At 43.9% G+C, this 21850-nt stretch overlaps 1 long non-coding RNA gene and 1 pseudogene across 1 annotated transcript; one reads left to right on the top strand and one right to left on the bottom strand.

The window, feature by feature from the left end:
* The first annotated feature begins 14232 nt into the window (after positions 1 to 14232).
* On the top strand, positions 14233 to 16732 carry LOC136540609 (uncharacterized). The gene is made up of 2 exons (XR_010780000.1): positions 14233 to 14370; positions 16501 to 16732. It is a non-coding gene; the product is annotated as an uncharacterized lncRNA (long non-coding RNA).
* LOC136540608 (uncharacterized) lies at positions 14366 to 21375 on the bottom strand (annotated as a pseudogene).
* Between the last annotated feature and the right edge of the window lie 475 nt (positions 21376 to 21850).

Raw genomic sequence — 21850 nt, 5'->3', positions numbered from 1 at the left:
CATACTTTTGTAGATGGAGGGAGTAACCATTTCCCGTGGGAGGATGTAGCTGATCTGATATCGTTCGAGGAGGGTACACAATAAAAAAGATTATTAATATTATTAGATTAATCATGAAATATCTTTGAATAATAAATCTATTTGAGATATAAATGGTAATACTGTTTTTCTTCTTCAAAAAGTAGATAAATTTTAACACTCGATCCACGGTGGCTAGACAACCCCGGGTATTCCGGAAAAGTAGAAAATTTTTAAAATAATTGATTTAGTCATAATTTAGAATAGTGCTCTTTTTTTACAGAAGGTGCATATGTTGTTTACTGGTTTATTTGGGTGGACATATTTATTCATTTTCCATATATTTTTGTACCAATCATCGTGCATTTTGTTAAATGCGAATATAAACGAACAAAGATTTGGGAACAACTATTGTGTTTCACTGATCTCGTAGAATATATACATGTGAAACATCACCAAGAGACATGCCTCTTCGGTGACATAGTTGACTACTAATCTAATCTCTAATCCTAACTGCTTGTACGAACACCATATGAATCCATACGGATGGATGCGATCATCTGTAGAAGGATGCCTATTGGTGTACTGGCGTCGTTTCACAACACTCCCCCTTGATCGAATCTTCCTTGAGATCTATGCAGCTGTAAGCTGAGATTCCTCAAAAAACCCCGTGGGAAAAATCTGAGGAATATATATGTATAGATATGCTATAAAAACTCCTTTAAATTTTATAGAAAATAAGGAGAAAATAGCATGAAAAACATTTTCAAGGAAAAACCATGGAAGAGTTGTGAGGGCAATATGTGTCTTTGATATTTCCCACAAAAACCCCGATGGGGAAAATTGAAAATATGACACATGCTTATGTTAATATTACCTCATTAAAAACTTTAACAAGAAACCCTGTGAGTAAAACTTATAAAAGGAAAGAGTATAATATGATGCTGGTATATGTCAACATTTATGAGATGTCTCCCCCTAATTCTGGTAAATCTCGAAGTCGCCGTATACTAATTCCATGTACTAATATTTAAAACATAGAAGTTGGTAAGGACTTAGTAAATAGGTCAGCGAGATTATCACATGACTTAATTTACAAGATGTTTATTTCCCTGATTTCTTGTAATTCATGGGGATAAAATAGTTTAGGAACAATATGCTCAGTGATATTGCACTTTATGTAACCTATTTGCATCTGTGTAACACAAGCGGAATTATCTTCATAGATAATTGTAGGTGATTTAATTAAACCAATACCACATGACTATTGTATGTGGTTATTATTCTACGAAGCCATACATATTATCGTAATGCCTCGTATAGAGCAATAATTTCATAATGATTAGTAGAGGTCGCTGTTAGAGTCTGCTTAGAAGACTTCTATGAAATAGTTGTACCTCCATGTAGGAATACAAATCTTGTTTGAGATTTTCCGTTATGAGGATCAGATAAGTAACCAGTATTAGTATAACCAATCATATTGGGATCATGATTTTTCTTGATGAATAAACCAAGATCCTTTATGCCATTAAGGTATTTGAGGATACACTTCGCTCCCATCCAATGACGGTGAGTTGGGTCCACACTGTGCCTAGCTAGTAAGTTCACTACAAATACGATATCAGGACTAGTGCAATTTGTAACATACAAAAGTGCGCTAATGACACTGAGATATAGGATTTCTGGTCCCAACATCTTTGCCCCAATATCCCGTTGTCTAAATGGATCTTTTCCTATTTCTAAGGAACGAACAACCATCGATGTTTTATTAGGGTATAATTTATCCATATTGAATTTCTCTAATATTTTCTAGATATAGGCTGATTGATGCACTAAAATCCCTGAAGGACGGTGCTCAAGTTGTAAGCCCGCGAATTCCGTCTTTAGGTGATTGCGTGCTTCTTTTTTATCCTTTGGACTGCCAATAATATTTAAATCACAACATATATGGATATAATGCAAAATTCCGTTCGAGATTTCTTAATGAAAACACATGGACAATCATCATTGTTAGTGTATCCTTTCTTTAGAAAGAATTCACTCAATCGGTTGTACCACATTCGCCCCGACTGCTTCAAGCCATATAATGACTTTTGTAGTTTTACACAATACATGTCACGATTTGTGTTTGGATTCAGAATTTGGATTCCATCGGGAACCTTCAAGTATATGTCCGAATCAAGTGACCCATATAGATATGCTGTCACCACATCCATCAACTACATAGATAGATGACTTGGAACGGTCAATGATATTAAGTATCGGAAAGTAATTCCACTTATTACCGGAGAATAGGTTTCATTGTAATCAATATCGGGTCTCTGTGTGAACCCTTGTGCTACTAGCCTCGCTTTATATCTCACCACCTCATTGTTCTCATTCCGTTTTTGGATGAAAACCCATTTAAAGCCTACAGGAAAGACTTTGGAAGGTGTTGGTATTGCAGATGTGAATACCCCTCTTCTAGTGAGCGAGGCTATCTCAGCTTGAATTGCTTCTTTCCATTGAGCTTAGTCCGAGCGCTTTTTGCACTCTACCATGGTCTTGGGATCTAGATCTAGATCATTGAGAAAAATTTCTGCAATTACTGCGGAGAAGTGCATGTCGACAACAGTAGTCTTATGATCGTATTATTCTCCAGAATCGATATAATTGATAGAAATTTCTTTCACCCTAGTAATTGACTCGTCATTTCCCAAAAGTATGGAGTCGGGGTGTTCTGATGTCCTAGGATCAGAATTTGGATGCACCGTTGATCTGGGTTGTGGATTTGGTCCTGGTTTTGGATTTTTATCCACTATTGGGTGTCTACCAACTTGAGGTTGGCTTGGATTTACTGATTTGGAGGATTTAGTCATCGATATCCTCAGACTCTTACTTAGAGCATTATCCTTAGGAGCGTCCGTACTTCTCCCCCTCTTCTTTGGAAGTGGGAGTTGAATGGTTTTTATTGGTACCTCCACTTTTTTGGGCGCATTACAAACATGATAAGAGGATTTAGTGACATCCTTATAATTAGTAAATGCTTCTGGCAGGTTGTTTGCAATATGTTGTAAGTTTATGATTTTCTAAACATGTTGTTCAGTCTCTTGAGTACGTGGGTCTAAGGAGGAAATGCCTTGGGCATTCCAGTTGATTTCCTGGCATTCATTTTGGTACTTGAAATCTCCCCCTAATGCCAGAAAATGGTCCTCATTAAATATGCAGTCAGTATACCGAGCTATGAATAAGTCCCCTGCAAGAGGCTCGAGGTATTTGATAATCGATGGAGATTGATATCCCACATAGATGCCAAGTTTCCTATGTGGGCCCATAGAGGTACGCTTAGGTAGTGAGATCGGTACGTATAGAGCGCAACCGAATTTTCGCAGATGAGAAATATTTGTCATATTCACACGTACTGATTACAATGGGAAGACAACGTGATATGCTGTTGGTCGTAATTGAATTAAGTCAGCAACGTGTAAGACTGCATGACCCCAATATGAAGTTGGTAGGTTGCAATTTTGTAATAATGGTCTTGCAATGAGTTTAATTCTCTTAATAAGAGATTCTGCTAAACCATTTTGTGTATGGACTTGTGGGACAGAGTGCTGAACTTGAATTCCTAAAGCCATACAATAATCGTTGAAAGTCTTTGAGGAAAATTCAGCAGCATTGTCCATTCGAATTGATTGAATTTAATGTTCAGGATTATGTGCTCTAAGTCTAATAACTTGAGCAATAATTTTTGCAAATGCATGGTTACGTGTGGACAAAAGACACACATGAGACCATCTAGTAGATGCATCTATTAGAACTATGAAGTACCTGAACGGGCCAGACGTTGGTTGTATGGGGCCGCAAATATCTGTTTGAATACGTTCAAGAAATTTGAGTGGCTCATTTTAGCTTTTAACGTGCGAGGGACGTAAAATCAATTTCCCTGTAGCACACGAAGTGCACATAAAATATAAAGATTTTAAGAATTTAGCAGTATTTAACTCATGACCATTAGGATTGCTAATAATTTTTTGCATCATCCTTATACCAGGATGGCCAAGGCGTTCATTCCAAGTTTTGAATACATCAACATTCTAAAAAATTACCTTATACGCAATATGTGGTATGGGTTTGATATATGTGTAGTATAATCTGGATGGAAAAGAGGGAATTTTTTCAACAATTCATTTGCCATATCCGCTATTTTTAGTAACAAGGATAATTTCCTCATTATTGTCATCATGGGTTTTTATATGAAAACTATTTTGACGGATATCTCTATAACTTAACAAGGTACGCTTTGAATCGGGATACAATAATGTATCCTCAATTATAATTTAGGTACCCATAGGGAGTACGATAGTGGCACGACCAGAGCCAACTATCATAGCATCGCACCCGGCGATTGTAAAAACATTTCCTTGTCTTTTTGTAAGAGTTTGGAAATACTTTGTTTCCCTAAATATAGAATTAGTGGTGCCACTGTCGACTAGGCATAATTCCTCCTCTATCAGATCGACCCTCGTAGAAACTATATATAAATAAAGAATTTAATATGAAACTCTTTAATGATGTATAGAATACATACTTTATTTATTGAATATGAAATATGGACAATATATTTATTGGATATCCAAACTAAATAGTGATGACATAATTAAATATTTACAACACATAGTGTAACAACCCAAAAATCCATACACCAAAAAAATACCAACTACAAAATTTTTCTTAAAACTCCTATGTGATGATGAGTGCCATGTATAGAAACCCACCTAAGAGATACATTAGGTCTAACCCCAACCCAAGTCAACACATAAGCATGGCATGTCATTTGTTGATTATGATTATTTAATTTCTAACAAATAAACTGATGCATACATTTGATAACTCAAATTGTGATTTGGATTTCCATTTGTTTTATGTTATGCTTAACAACTCTGTTAAGGAAACACACCATAAAGTAATTACTATTCAAACCAAAGGATAAATGTGTAAAAAGAGAAAACTAATTCTATCTTTATATATATATATAACAGACTTCACCTATGTTGATATACAAAATAGCTAAATAAATTCCTAATATATATAAAAAAGAATGTGGTGAGCCTCATATCTAAAACTCCAACGAATTTGGTGCACCCATTTTGAATTCAAATACCCAAACCAAATTTGAATTCAAATCAAGAAAGAAGAAAAAGAAAAATAGAAAAAGAAAATGAGGAAGAGGGCCTCGCAGCCGGCTTAGCCTGCTCGGCTTCGCGGCCCAGCCAGCCCAACCGTGCCCACCTTGCACTGGTGCGTGCGCGCGTACGCAGCCCACGAGCTAGCCCAGCACGCCTCAACCGCCCGCGCGTCTCCCCGCTTTCCCTTACTGCCGTTGCCACGCGGGCCCCGCACGTCAACCACCCCGTCCACAGTGTTGTCTTCTCCACGCCCATGCCGCAACCGCCCGCACGATCGGGAGCCGACAACATTGGCAGGGGCGGGCCAGGGGGTCACGCCCGGGGCATGGGCTTGCTCCCCCATGCGCCGCGGTCACGCAACCCCACACCACCGTCAGATGTGCCCCACGTCGCTCCACCGCATGATACCGGATGCCATTGGGGGCATGGTGCTCGACTATAAAGCCAGCCCGCACGCCGCTCACGCCCGACGCCTTAGCCTCTCCCTCAGCCACCGCCACCGCTTGGTGGCCCAGCCGCACCGCACCGAGAGTAAAGGGCTGGGAAGGAGATCATGAGAGGGGATCAGAGCCCCCACGTGCTGTCGAAGTCACCGAAGCCAAGGGTGACGCCGTCGTCGTCATCACGGTCGCGGGTCGGCACTGCATGGCTTCCGGAGCTACACGGCCACAACTCGTCGCTACACCACCATCCCCTCTTCCACAACACCTACGGTGAGCCCCGGTTCATCCCCTGCTCGCCACTGGACCTTGCTACTCCAGCCATGGTGCTCCATACCTTGAGCGCGTAGGTCAAGGCCATCTCTGGTCTCTAGGCACACAAGCACAGCACACTCACGCGCACACCGTGACCACCTCCGAGCTCTTGGACACTGTAGACCCCTCCAAGCCCCACGGATGCCGAAGCGGAGCACTCGCTCGCCGCGCTCACAATGCCACCGTCGTGGTGTGGCCACCGCTGGCGCACCCGACCACCTCCGAGCACGCAACCACCTTCGAGCACCAGACCACCTCCGAGCACCAGACCACCTCCGAGCACCAGACCACTGGTCCGAGCACCAGACCACCGGCCCGAGCACCAGACCACCGCCCCAAGCACCAGACCATCGGCCAGAGCCACCGACCACCGTGGCCAGTACCGCTGGGAGCGCCTGGCGCCTCCCTGACTCGCCCACCCTGTTTGCTAGAGCCACAGGAAACTCACGCGCCCCGCCAAACATGCTCTTGGCCACCACCATAGCCTGACCACGCCACACCGACGAGCATCGCCACGCCAAGCCACCGACCACCATGGCCGACGCTCTTGAAAGCCCTGTCCACCACCTAGATCCCACCACTGTGTACACCGAGGCTCGGTGGAGCTTTTCCCCTCCTCAATTGGGCACCAGCGCCTACGGCAAGGCTCACCGATGAGGCACGCCACCGGCGGGAGCACGGCCGTGGAAGAAATAGAGGAGAAGGGGCGAGTTGAGTAGCGCAGCCCTGCACTCGGTGCACATGAGCCGAGCCGAGGGAAAAGAAGGTGGACTCGGTCCACCATGGACCCTGCCTTAGGTCTATGGACCGTGAACATGGGTCCACCGTGAACCACGCTCATGCCCATAGCTTGGAAACGAGGCCCAGTAAAGGCCCAAGGCCATGACGTGGCAGCGCCACATCATGCCACATGGCAGGCCAAGCCCAGCCCAGATCCAGCCCTGTCCAGGCCTAGTTTGAACCCAGCCCATATTGACCGTTGACCAGTCAACGTTGATCGTTGACCTGGCCCCACATTTCAGTGGCACGGTCGCTCTGGACCCACATGTCAGAACTGATGATGTTGCTGACGTCAGCTGGACCCCACCTGTTAGCTCGAAACCGAGACGATGACGTCATGCTGATGTTAGCATGCCACATGGACCAGCCACTGCGTAACACATGTCAGCCCAGGATTAATCTAGCCTTTTTCCATTTTCAGAAATGATTTAAACTTCGGAAATTCATAACTAATTCACACGACCTCAGAAAAATACGAAACTAGGACCAAAATTCATCTAAAATCAAGCTCTACGCAATTAACCCATGATTGAGTGCATTTGGCTCTTTTGAATTTTCATTGCTTCTTTGTGCTATTCTATAGATGTCGCTAACGCGACTATAATGCGATTGTTTGCTGACTCAGAGGAGAACTAGATAGACGAGGATCGTGAGTACCGTGAGGAGTACGGAGACGACTACACTGAAGGTGCCACATCCCGCCCAATCTCGTAGCACCTATTACGCATGGCTAATATAGAACTGCTATTGCTTTACTTTACTGCTACAGTCATCTATGATAGGAATTGCATGGTAGTATGCTTACTTGAAGGCCTTTACCTTGACGCAACCTTACCCCTTGAAAGCTCTAGTTTGGTTTTGGTGAATTGATGAAACCCTAAGTGCTAACCTAGTTTATCAAGTGATCATGACATAGGTAGCGCACTTCAAGTAGAAGAAGCTAATAAAGATCATAGCATGACAATGGTGATGGCATGGCGATGATCAAGGGCTTAAACTTGAAATGAAGAAAGAGAAAAACAAAAAGCTCAAGGCAAAGGTATAAACCATAGGAGCTATTTTGTTTTGGTGATCAAGACACTTAGAGAGTGTGATCATATTTAGGTTTGATAGTTGTACTATTAAGAGGGGTGAAACTCGTATCTAAATGCGGTTATCAAAGTGCCACTAGATGCTCTAACTCATTGCATATGCATTTAGGATCTAGTGGAGTGCTAACACCCTTGATAATATTTGTGAAAATATGCTACCACATGTGCACAAGGTGTTTATAGGGTTGAGATGGGTTTGGGTCTCTCTCTCCCTCCCGCCGAGTAGACATTTCATTTTCCCAAAAGCGCCGAATCTCGCCTCGCAAACTCGGCGGGATTCGGCGCTTTCGGGAAAATGAAATGTCTATTTTCTATTGCGCCGGATGCAAAATTCTTGGTGGTTTGCACACTTGAGCAAGGGTGAAGAAGTTAGAGTTGAAATGGAGTTGATCGAAATGATGCTGGCGTCGGTCTACTGACCGGACGCTGGGTCACTCAGCGACCGGACGTTGAAGGGCTGCGTCCGGTCGAGCTGTCAGACGGCACAGTGGCTAGGGTTGAGCACCGGACGCTGGCTGCGTCCGGTCAAGGTGGACCGGACGCGTCCGGTCGGAAAAACATGCCTCGGGGAGCTTACTGGAAACGACCGGACGCTGAGGCTTCAGCGTCCGGTCAGTTTTGACCGGAGCGTCCGGTCAGCTTCGTAGCCATTGGAATCTGACGAACAGCGTTTGAAGCTGGTGACGCGTGGCATCCATCGGGTGACCGGATGCTGAGGGCCAGCGTCCGGTCAGTATGACCGGAGCGTCTGGTCAAAGCGCGTTTTGCCCAGTGAAGGGGTATAACGGCTCTATTTGATTGAGGCTCTATTTATAGCCCCATGGCCGGCTGTGGCTTACATCTTTGGCCATTTTCATTGACATAGCAACCTTGTGAGCTAAGCCAAAGCCCTCCCACTCATCTACATCATTGATTCATCATCATAGTGAGATTGGGAGTGATCCAAGTGCATTGCTTGAGTGATTGCATCTAGAGGCACTTAGTGATCGTGTTTCGCTGTGGGTTTCGCTTGTTACTCTTGGTGGTTGCCGCCACCTAGATGGCTTGGAGCAGCGAGGATCGTCGAGCGAAGGTGGTGATTGTCTCCGGCTCTAATCGTGGTGATTGTGAGGGGTTCTTGACCTTTCCCCGGCGGAGCGCCAAAAGGTACTCTAGTGGATTGCTCGTGGCTTGTGTGATCCTCATCTTGTGTTGGTTGTGCGGCACCCTATTGAGGGTTTGGCATGTGAAGCCAATTAGCGCGTGAACCTCTAAGTGAGTGAATCGCCACAACGAAGACTAGCTTGCCGGCAAGCAAGTGAACCTCGGTAAAAATCATTGTGTTCATCATTGATTCCGAGGTGATTGGTCATCATTGTTATTCATCTTCGTGATTGATTGGTTCATTCATCTATACGGCGGTATAACCCTCTTGATCACTCTCTTTACTTTACCACAAACTAGTTGACAAGCTCTTTAGTGTAGCTAGTTGTGAGAGCTTGCATGCTTGGTTGGTGTGGCTCTTTAGTTAGCCTTTGAGAGCACACTAACATAGGGTAGTGTCATTGCTCTTGTGTGAATTGACACTATCTAAACTAGAATTGTGGTAGGTGGCTTGCATTTTGAGTAGGCTAGCGTAACACTTGCTTCGCCTCATAATTGTCTAACTATTTAGTTAAGTGTTGTTGTAGAAATTTTTATTAGGCTATTCACCCCCCTCTAGCCATTAGGACCTTTCACCCTGCATACCCTGCTATTAGGCTAGACACACGCTTACTGCTATATATTTCATTACTTACACTTCTACTACGCTTATACTACATGCGTGGTGGAAACTGGTGTTATCCGGACTATGGGAAGAGTGCTGCGTGTGTGACTTGGGTATGTGGAGGGTGAGGGTTGTGTCGACCAAGTTGGAGTATACGACGAGCCTAGGGCAAGTCTTGCCATGGGGTGCTACCTGGGCACCCCTAGAATGCATACCTATGGTGGGTAAATGGTATATGAGGTGGTCCTGGGTGTGAACCTGTGATGGGAGGAGCCCAGGATGGAGGTGCTATGGTGGCACGATAAATGGAAACCCTGATGGAGACATTCTGGCTTGGTCACCCCTAAGGACTTACTAGTACTCAGATTCATTAGGAAGCCTTATGTACCACTCGCCCTATATGGTGCGGGACGGCCGGACTACTTGGTAGGATATTGCCACTATTGCTAGGTTGATAGCGGACAGTGTAAGGAGGTACGGGGCACGGAGGATTTCCTCCACACCCTTCCAAGACTTCATGGAGACCTTGTGGACCCAGCTCATGACTCACAGTTTCAGCCACCCCAGACTGGACTTGGGGTATACCAGGGCTGAATGGTAGAGTGGCATTATCCTAGGCTAGCAAGCGGCCGGAATCAGCCCAGTTGACGACGGTCAGCGAGGAAGGCGGATCTTGTGGTTATGTAAAACCTCTGCAGAGTGTATGGTTGATCGATCGATACATGTGCTGACTTGTCGGCTATTGACCTTTCCTGGGTTTCGCTTAAACTAGATAGTGAGATGAGTCCTTCTCTTCTTCCCCCGTGAGAGAGTGTCAGTCGTAGCCAGAGGCTACGGGCCTTGAGACAGTGCCGAGAGGGAGTTGGCCTGTCGACTGAGCGTTGGTATGGTTATGGTATAGTGATGGTGTGGAGATGATGGTATATTGATCCCAGGATCGAAACCTGACTCGGGAAAGGGAATGGGGTGGAATGTGTGTGGGAATGGTGTTAAAACTTAGCCAACTACTATTATATACATGATATGCTTAATACATAGGAAACCCCAGCCTTATAGGTTCCTTTTGACTATATCCAACTTGCATCCAATTTCCATAAAGCAATGCTCATAGGGTTGGGAGTGGCCAGTACAAATCGTACTGATAAATTTTGGCACACAGGTTCTGCTGAGGAGTATAGCTCCGAGGAGTTTGATGGATAAGGGGTTTGTTCTTACGCTCGAGTTTGGTGATCTTATCTTCAAGCTGTTCTGAATGAATGCTACTTTGATTCCGCCAATGCGGCGATGTAATAATTTATGTAATTCCGCACTATTTGTACTCTGATATTATCATTGTATGGATGTAATATTCGACTGGAATTTGGGTAATATGATCTACAACGGTCTTATTACACTTCGATGCTGTAGATTTCCCTTCGTGGAAATCGGGATCGCTTCACATAGGACATAAATTGTGTTTCTTATTACAATCACTAGGACATAAAGACATTAGAATCTAACGGATTGGGAGCCTATTCAAAGTCTCCAAATATGTCGTTGGATGCATATTCCACGATCATATTCCCTGTATCAGCAAGATCCTCGCCTCCCCATATGCTGTTGTTGCTTGGTTCCATTGGAACTTATTGCGAATAACTAGCCTCATTCTTGGTGGTGTTAGGTCGAATGTTGAAGTAGGTTTCATACTTCTGCCCTATTGCAGCACGTTCGCGACCCACATACTTTAAGTAGAGATCAACAAGATGACTTGGGGTACGACATTTCTTTGTAGCATGGCTATAACAACCACACTTCTGACACATAGGTTTATCATTCCAATGTTTGAAAATGTTCTTACCATTATTGAAAACACGATTTTAGAATTTCTTGTTGTGTCTGCGTTTGTTTTTCCCTTCTTGGAATTTCCCTATTGATGGGTCTTAGAAGGTCCATCATTTAATTTGTGTTTATTCTGAGTGTAGGCATGTTCTTCAGGCAATGAAGCACCCTATGGGGCGCTGCTGATTATTCCAAACCATAAGTTCAGAATGTTTTTTCGGCCTCAAGTAAAGTTTGTATAAGCTCATAATAAACCTGGAAATACCTTTCATGGTATTGTTGTTGAAGAATCCTTTTAGAGGGAAGCATAATAAATAGAGTATTTTCTATCTTATCCGCATATGTAGGTTCTTTCTCGCAAAATTGCAACTTTGAGCAAATCCTATGAACAACATGGTTGTAATCACTCATAGTTTTGAAATCCTGTAAGCAAAGTTGCATCCACTCATAGTTGGCCGTGGGTAGGACAAGTGCCTTTTGTTGTTCATAGCGTTGCTTAAGAGAGTTTCATAAATTTCATGGGTTTTCTTCCAACAAGTATTCAACCTTAAGGTCAGGATGAATATGGCTCCTAATTAAATATAGGGCCATGCATACATGTTGATCATCAAGTGGTGCAACACCCTCTTCGGGTGGTAACACGGCTCGATAAAGTCCATGGGACACAAGATTAACTTTTACGTCCATAGCCCATGTGGGATAATTGTGTCCGTCTAGAACTAACAAATCAAACTCTTTAACAGTCATTGATCCTACACAAGATAAACCATCAAAACATTTTAAGTTATTAAAATATTATGGTGTGTTGTAATTTTGGGATGCAAAATAGAAACAAGATAAATCTTGTATTATTAATGGTGTAAAGATATGTGCATAAATTGTAAAATGGAGGTAGTCACCATAAGGTGTAGACCTCAAATAGGACATAATCTGTGTTAACAATAGATGCCAAGTAATTTATGCAAGTTGTATGAACGCGTCTTAAGGTAGTCATCAAGGTTTATGTAGACCTTAGTTAATTTGCAAATGAATTGGGTACGCACATTGAGGATAGTCACTAAGTTGTAGACTTAGTGTAGATCCCGTAGTAACAACTATGGTGCTACATTGTGTATGACCAATAAGAATGTAAATTATTGGTAGTCATCTTTGTGAAAAAAATATAGATAAAATGTTCTAATTTGTGATGTTGGGTACGTACGTTGAGGATAGTCACTAAGTATTTACTTAGTGTAGATTCCGCAGTAGCTAATATGGTGTTGCCTTGTGTATGACCAACAAATAAATATAGAACATACGCGTTATACAATTAATGAGAAAATACACATAAAATGTTACATCCATTATTTAAGCGCGTAGTGCTTTAAAATTTAAAAGCTTAATTGGGCTTAAATAAAAATGATCGATTGCGAAATAAATACACAAGTAAATAAATTGCAAGATCATGGTCGTAATAACAAGGATATTGTTTATTGGATTTGTCATACGTACAGGGACAAATGCTTTGAACAATATCACAAATGGATATTTTACAATGATAAAATATCACAAGTACAACTATAGTTAAAGTCAGCGACTAAACATAAGAGTACTTAATTTTACAGCATATAATTATAAGAGACTAACAGAGTCTTATATGAATTAATGCTGAAAATATTAAATAAAGTAACAAATCGTCTGGACTAATTGGGACTGGTTTTATCACATTTGGGCCCATGAAATTCGTTCGTGCGTGCACAGTAGAGTGGGGACAAAGGTGCAGGTAGATTTGGGCCATCAGCCCAAGTGTGCAAAGGCCATTTAGGCCGGTCGGCAGGCTTGCAGCAGGGTGGAATCCCTAACTGCTGCCTACAGAGTCGCAGCCGCTGGTCCCGATCCCCATCCCACTGCGCCGCCGCCGATGCTTGCCTTCAGATCAAGGACTCCCCATCGCTAGGGGAGATGAAGCCACCGCCGTTGGTCGCCATGTTGAGCACTTCCGCGCTCGGGAGGCCGAGCACCACCGGGCTCCAGGTTCCCCTGCGGATGCCGGGGCGCCTATCCACCGCGGCCACCCTGCGACCGAGGAGACGCCGAATCGTGGGCGGCGTGGTGGCGCTGCCCTTAGCAGAAGTTGGAGGAGCCGCCGGGAGAGCCTTCTCCTTCATGCGGGCCGCATGCCTCCGCACGTGTCGCGGGCGGAGGAGGAGCCGATGGCGGGGTCACCGCCGAAGGAGGAGCTGAGGGGCCGGCCACGTCCAGGAAGAAGTACGGCGGGACGCCGGACCTGGCTGCGAGCGTGCCGCCGGGATTGAAGAGGTTGTCGATGCCGGGAGCAGCGACGTCCATCTCGTCCTCGGCCTTCACATCCTGAAGCATCAGCGCGGCGACGGTGTTGAAGTACCATGGACCGAGGGCGTCACCGGGGATGCTTCTGCCAGCCACCACTTGAGTCTCCGGGATCAGCGTGAGCGATGGCAGTGAGTAGTTGTACTCCAGCGTGTGCGGCATCAGCGTGCACTCCTTGCAGAAGTCGCACCAGTAGCGAGGCGGTGCCGGTGCTGGCGACATCGGCTCCTTGGGGACGTATGCGGGTACGGGCTCGGCGATCACTTCATCAACGGGCGGTGCCGGGACTTCGACAGCGGGTGGCGCCAGGGCTTCCACAGTGCACGGTGCTGCGTTGCTGGGGCCGGCACCGTCCACGCCAAGGCGAGGAGACGGTGGCTGGCTCTGCAGACGGAGATCGCGCGGAGAAGCATGGCGGCCATGACGAACTGGACTCCATCAGCGGCGAGGAACTGCATCGGCACGGAGGCCACGAACAACGGAGTCGAAGAGGCAGCCGAAAGGACCATGGCCATGACCATGGGCAATGTTGCGGCGAACACGAGGCCCAAGGCGCTCGAAAACGCTGCGGCGTTGTCCATGGTGGCCGTGGTGGCGGATCGAGCCACGGCGAACTCTGCTGACGCGGCGAAGGGCGAAGAACAAGCCACGTGCGACGTGAGACGGTAAGTCAATTTTGGCCATGATGCTTACCGGTGTTTGGTTCAGAGGCATTGGTTGCCTCTGCGTTCTCCTTCTTTCTGTCCAGAAGAGCGAAAGTGACTGATAACGTGTTAAATGTGAATGTAAATGAACAAAGATTTGATTTGAGAACAACTATTGTGTTTCATTGATCTCGTAGAATATATACATGTGAAGAGGTAGGTTTAAAGTACACGCAGTTAACTACTAATCTAATCTTTAATCCTAACTGGTTGTACGGACACGGTACGGATTCGGGTGTACTGACGTCGTTTCTCAACATATTTGCCCGTTTCTGCTGTGAGTAAGCAATCGGACGACAAAACAACATGTTGCCGCTGCACTGGAAAAATCAAAATCTTCCTGGGCATAGTTGAAGAGTGCTCGTCAGTTGTCACCGACTTGTGCTTGGGAGGCTGACACCTGAACATAAATTCGAACTGGTGCTGATATTCCTGAGCCACGCCAGAATTCCCAATTATACCATGTAGGATACAAACTGTAATTTGAGATACAGATACCTTGGGGCGGTGTAGGACTTGTGCATATTTTCGACAATTTTATGGTGCGTTTGACCCAAGATTACGACGATAGCGCATTCGCGAAAAAGATTACAACATTATTATAACAATATTACATGGAAGTGGTTAACTATTGATGCAAATATTCACATTAAGCCGAAGTGATGATGACCTTTGTTGTTTTCCTTTGCGAAGCTATTACCCCTGCGCAAGCGAGAGTTTCAGATGTAAAACGCCCAGGGATAAAAACGCAGCACTTTCATATCAAAGCTTTGACCAGGTCTGAGCAACGCACATAACATTCAGGCAATATCTTACATCCTGACAAACGCCATTACTCACAAAGCTTAGCATATAGATCATCCACCGGAGAGAGAAAAAAACAATTGAAAGGGGACATCAACTGGCATGATGATGTCACTGTTACTATTGTACTAATTAATAATTATGATTTCAGAAAACTACCTATGGATAGACGCATGCACAACACAATGGAGAAGTTGGGAACAATAATACAAGACACTGGCAATTTTCTGTAGAATGGAATTCTTGGGACATTGGAATCAGAGATTGCTTCACAACTATTCAAGACAAAAAAAAAAAAAAAATCACCAATCACAAACTTAGCTACACAACAGTTGTCCTACCTGCACAACAAACTCGATCTATGCATATTATCCATTAATCATTACAAAGTCAACAGCCTAGAAGTAATGTCTGTTAGAGTAACTTAGTTTTTTTTTTTTTTTGGAAAACAAGAGTAACTTAGTATTGGTGCAGAGTTTTAAGCAAATATAAATATCAGCACTGTAACCAACTTTTGAATGAGATAAGGATTCAGTGTTGGTGCAAACCTTGAATTTAAAGCACATTGTCACAGGTCTACTAACCATATTGCCTGAACTACCTTGAAATTCAGTTTCCTGGACATGACACAAGCAGACAAGCAGTGAAGCACACAGATAAAAAGTTCAGTTTTAACTAGGATAACTTAAGCTCAGAAGGTACTGCATATTTAGAGTACACATATGGTTAATTTCACGGAAGAACGTAGAAGTTGAAGCTTGGCTAGGTTCTTCTGAGTCTTCTTCGGTTCTTTGGTTGTCTGGAATTGATCAACTGCAGACGCTTCACTCTTGCTCTTCCTCTTCTGTGCCAGTTTGTGTGCATTCTGATGTTAGAAAACCAGGAAAGCCACACTCCAGCATTTTGTCCGGGATCCAAGTTGGCGACTTCTTCTCCCAGCTAAATTGAATGGATTCTCTGTACCTGAACAAATTATCAGCTACGCTGAATTTTCTACTCCAAGTATTACCTAGACAGGACAGGCTGTAGTACGGGGACATGTATGTAGAAGTGCTAACTCCAATTTGACTGCAGACAGCCATGACGTGAGAGCAGGGTTTGCGAACAAGCTGCATCTTGTTGCATGAACATGCAGCACTTTTTCTGATTGTGCGCTCTCCAAACTTATTCACGCTACCGGTAGAATTTGAATACAGGCGAACAGCTACACGCTTCTGCCCTGACTGAACCACAAACTGTTTAACATCATCCCCCAATATAACATTGTTGCACTTTGTTTTCACGCAGGTCACCTGATGCACCTGGGCCTTCTGCATTTTGAGATTCATCTCATCCTGGACACGTTGAGGGAACTTCATTGCTGGGTCGTTGATTGCTTTGTTTGCTGCGGCACTTGTGTTTTTGAAGTACTCTATGATGCGCTTGAATGTCACCTCTACTATGGCACAGAGTGGAAGCCACTGTATCCCATTGAATTCATGGTTATGCTTATATTTATCAGATACATCAGTGCCCATGATGCCATACCTAGCACTATTTGTGTCATGCAGCAGTGACCACTTCTTCGGTTTCAGATGGATCCAATTCAGAAAACTTTGTTATCTTCCTTTGGTTGTCATCCCCGTGATTTCCTTCTTCCCCATCCTGCACTGACTTCAGTTGGCTGCATGGTGCCTCAAGTTCAGCCTCATCATGCTCGCCTGACCCATGCTGCATTTCCTGGCTTGCACTGCTTTCTTTCTCTGCCATATATTTCGATGTCAACTCATCTAGCTCCTTCCAGATTTCAGCAAACTTACTTGGTTGCTTCTGCTGGCAAAGCCTCTTGAACATCGTCACAAGTTTTTTGTCACTAAAATACTCACTGCTAAATTTTGACCCTATTGCACCGGTCAATTTTTGATGTTATAGGTCTAAAATAGATGCAATTTTTGCCGGTAAAAGTGATGAATACAAAAGTTGTTCAACTCATCAAGATCTACAACTTTTATTTTGGTCATCTTGTCATTTGACTAAATTTGAACCTTTCAAATTTGAAATTTTAAAAAATGACAAGTTCGAACCAAAATTTGAGACCCAAAATGATTTCAACATAAAAAGTAATGAATACCAAAGTTGTTCAACTCATTAATATCTATAACTTTTATTTTAGTCATGTTATCATTTGACAAAATTTGAACCTTTCAAATTGGAAATTTTAAAAAACGATAAGTTCGAACCAAAATTTGAGACCCAAATTGATTTCAACATAAAAAGCGATGAATACCAAAGTTGTTTAACTCATGAATATCTACAACTTTTATTTTGGTCATTTCTTCATTTAACAAATTCTTAGCATACATTGTTCACTAATCTTACACATGTCTCATATAGTTTATAAAACCTTATGAGAGATGTGTCACATTTATGAACAATGTCGTTACCACTTTGTCATATGAATAAATGACCAATACAAAATTTGTAGATCTTGATGAATTATTCAACTTTGGTATTTATCACTTTTTCAGCTGAAATCATTTGAGGAACCAAAATCTTTTCTGAAGTTGTTTTTTTTAAATTCAAAATTTAAATTGCTCAATCTTTTCATATGTATATATTGACAAAACCAACAAAATAAATTGATAGAGAATGATTTTAGAAAATTTTAGGAAAAAAATCATCAGATTTGGAGTTAGTATAAGGAAGAAAAAATAGTTATAAAGTTGACCCACAGATTAAAAAAAATCACACTGTTCACTAGATCATGTAAGGATCATCTAGAACAGTGTGATTTCTCTTTTTAATCTGTGTGTAAACTTTGTAACTTGTTGTTCTCCCTCATACTAACTCCAAATGTGATGGTTTTTTTTCCTAAAAAATTCTAAAATCATGCTTCAGCATTTAAGTTTGATCAAACTTGGATGTGACAATGTTTTACACATTTTAAAATTTAAAATTTGACAAGTTCAAACCAAATTTTCAAACCCTAAATGATTTCATATGTAAAAGTGATGAATACAAAAATTGTTCAACTCATCAAGATCTACAACTTTTATTTTGGTTATCTTATCATTTGACTAAATTTAAACCTTTCAAATTTTAAAATATGAAAAAGGCAAGTGGGCACTGCAGGGGCGGCTGGTGATTGAGCCGTCCCTACAGATCAGCCCCAACTGTAGGGGCGGCTCAGGTTACCAGCCGCCCCTACAGTGCCATATGTAGGGGCGGCTGGGCTGCTAGGGCTCGAGGACGCCCACTGTAGGGGCGCCCCCAACCCCAGCAGCTCCTACAGTAAAAATACCCCCGTTCCTGCTGTAAGAATCTGGCGTAGTGGCCACACCATGGCCATGAGCACGCGCTTCACCGCCTGCTTGCTGCCCAGGTCGTGCTCGAGCAGGAGCCTCCCGAGCGACAGTGGGCGCGCCGGCCAGAATTGCATCTGCCGCTCCTCCACCGGCTGCACCATCAGGTACAGGCGATCGCACAAGTCGGCAGCGTGGGGAGGCCGGCGGCATGCCTCCGCGCCACCCCTCGCCGCCGGCATGGCCCTCCCGGCCAGGATCGGCCGCTAGCTCTCGTCCTCGCATGCCCCTGTGGCGAGCCTAAGAAGAAAAATGGGTGGAAAAGGAAAAGGAGAAATAACAGGATTCCAGATGAGAAAAGCACGGGAGAGAAAGATATGGTGAGAGCTTAAACGGGTATAAAAAAATTCAGGATTCTTGATGCAAAATATCACAAATCCTGGGACTGGTCAAATTTTGATTTGGGAGGTAGAATATTGGAAACTCTTGGAGATAGCCTTCTTTATTTCTCTTAATACATTTTCAGGAGTTGGAAAATATAGAGTTTTTAGGAGAAAAATTTAGGATACTTTTGGAGATGCTCTTAATCTCACGTCATAAATATTTTAATACGCCTCCACGGTTATGCATATCCTCTCATTACTATTCTCGGGCACAAACCTCAAACCAAACAACATTTTTCAAACTTGCCTAGCCAAGCAAAAATCACTAACTTTTTAGGCAACTCTTAGGCAACATTTTTTTCTAGACAACTTCTCCAGGGTTTCATCCAAACAGGCCCTTAAAGTTGGGTGGTGACTCTGTCTTGTGCGTCCTTTTCGTGGGCCTTTGAATCATATGTGACCCAACAATATGTTTTAGCATCTTGTAATGTATTTTTGATGCAATAATAACCATGCATCACATTGAATCACTGCTAAGCCGATGCAATAGAAGTCACCTATTGCATCGGAGTCTATCACTATCATTCCGTTGCAACAGTATTTCCTAATTGCATCCATATTCTAAACCGGTGCAATACCTCCTCCGTATTGCATCAAAAATCAATACAAACGCAACAAAATTTGTCCGATGCAATAACTTCTATCTATTGCATCTCTTGCACAAAATCGATGCGATAGATCATACCTATTGCATCGACATGAATTACTATCGCATCAAATTCCTTCTCGATGCAATAATGAGCACCTATTACATCAGATTTGTAAAATTGATGCAATAGCAGCTACCTATTGCATCAGATTTACGTTTGATGCAAGGCGAAGCGATGCGATAGGGTCAAAAATTAGTAGCAAGGTGTAGCATACACCACCGGCTTCGTACATCCCTCCATGGGTGCGTTTCATCTGGGTCATTCTGAATATCATCTACAGCATTTACCAACTCCACTTTGCAGTCATGGATAATGCAGACACCAGACCGCTCCTTCACGACTGCTCGCTTCACATTCCTAAGAAACCAAAGCCAGCTTTCCTTTGTCTCTCTCTCGGCAATAGCAAATGCTACTGGAACGAGGCAATCATTAGCATCTAACGCAAGGGGGGTCAACAGCACCCCTTGATATCTCCCACATAGTGGTGTGCCCTTAACACAAAGCACAGGGCGACAGTAACTGAAGGCACGTATGCACTGTGCAAGTGCCCAAAATATACAGTTGAGGACTCGGAAATCCTTGCAGCCCACAACCTCTGTATCCTTGATGTCAAGAAAACTACCTGGGTTTGAACATACTATGTCCTTAAGCAACCTTGGGACATAGTCGTATGAATCATAATACGTACCAAATCTGAATTCCAAAGCTTTCTGTTTTGCCCTCCAAACCTCAGGGAGACTGACCTGCTCGCCACATTCGTCAGCAACTTTTGTTGAAATTTCCTTCGCTGTCATTGGTAGCAGGAGGTCTTGCTGAGAGCGCAGACGAAGAGGCTCATCAGAGTTCCTCAAGGGCAGCAACACCGTTGGCAGTTGGGAGTAACCATCAGGTATGGCTTTGAGCAGAACATCATAGTGCTTGAGTTCAGAGCAGTCTGCATACAGCATGAGCTGCTGAAACGCTTTTTCTCTCTTCATTTTATTGACAAAGCAAGTCCAAGACCTGTCGCTATGGAAAAGTCGTTCGTCCCAGTCCAAGTTGTCCGAATAAAATTCTGGACCATGGTCATCTAGACCGATATCGAAGAAGTCAGGGCAGAATTCTTTGAAGAACCCCTTTATTTGGAGATCTTGTGTCTCTGGATGAAGCTGGAACAGTTTCAAGATCCAGAGTTTGACATCCACCAATGTCATCGGCCACGGCTGCGGCAGCTCCGCCATTATGTGGCCGCATTCATCCAAATCTTCTCTCGCATCCCAGAAACCTTTGATGTTTCTTCCTCGCCAGAGGTTTCTTATGTGCCCGTAGCGAACCACGATGTGATTTGTTCTGTGATCCTATACACCGAACAATGGCGCAATATGGATGCGGCAAGTTCAGAGGAAACAGATTAGGTTCAGGAGAAGGCTAGCAGTGATGAGTTTGGTATACAGTACATCACGAACCCACGAACCTGTGCCTTCCGAGGCTTCCAAGGGGCCGTCGGGGCCTTCCGCTTCCTCCCACCGGTGGTGGCACCCTGCAATCTCAAAAAGATGCAAACATTAACCAAAGAGAGATCGCGAATCGACAATATAAGGAAGGTGGTGCGGCGGAGAGAACATACGGGGTTGGAGGCCGGGCGGGACGCGTCGGGGCCGGCGGCGGAAGTGGAGGACGCGCACGGTGCCGTCGCTGTCGCACGGCTGGATGAGCCCCCGCGCTTCCCCATGGACGGATTCGTCGGAGGCGGCCTCCGCTTGGAGTTGGTCTCGAGCTTCGATTGTGTCAGAGTGTCACTGTGGTGTTTGGCGGCGGGGAAAGTGGTGAGGTTCCCTACTTCCCTCCATTTTCTCAGATTTTGCCGCCATTTTCAGACTGGCACTGCCTGCGGCCTGCGCAACGAGCCAGGTCCAGACCGCCTGTGTGGGCTCAAGTAATTCTGAGCGACCCGTTGGGCCTTTGAACATGGGTTTAACCGAACGGCGCACAAACACAAACCAAGTAATATGCCAATGCTTCGGTATATATTAAATAGTTTTCGTCAAAAGAATAATAAGTTAATACAACCATAGGCGTGCGAGTTTTTATTGCAATAAAATGAAACCATGTTTATGTTTATGTCACACATGAAACCAACCTGCAAAAGTAAAGCCGCATTAGCTTAACAGAAGGCCAACTAGCCGTCAAAGCGATTTATAATTTGAAATTGAGTGAGTAGATTACAATGCATAGAACTATATCCTGAATCGATAAATGGGACCCACGTGAAAAAACCATTCAT

This window comes from Miscanthus floridulus, chromosome 2 (genome assembly GCF_019320115.1).
Source record: "Miscanthus floridulus cultivar M001 chromosome 2, ASM1932011v1, whole genome shotgun sequence".
In the NCBI taxonomy this organism is placed as follows: Eukaryota; Viridiplantae; Streptophyta; class Magnoliopsida; order Poales; family Poaceae; genus Miscanthus; species Miscanthus floridulus.
Note: the sequence above shows the minus strand (reverse complement) of the source record. Positions and strands in the feature narration are given on the sequence as shown.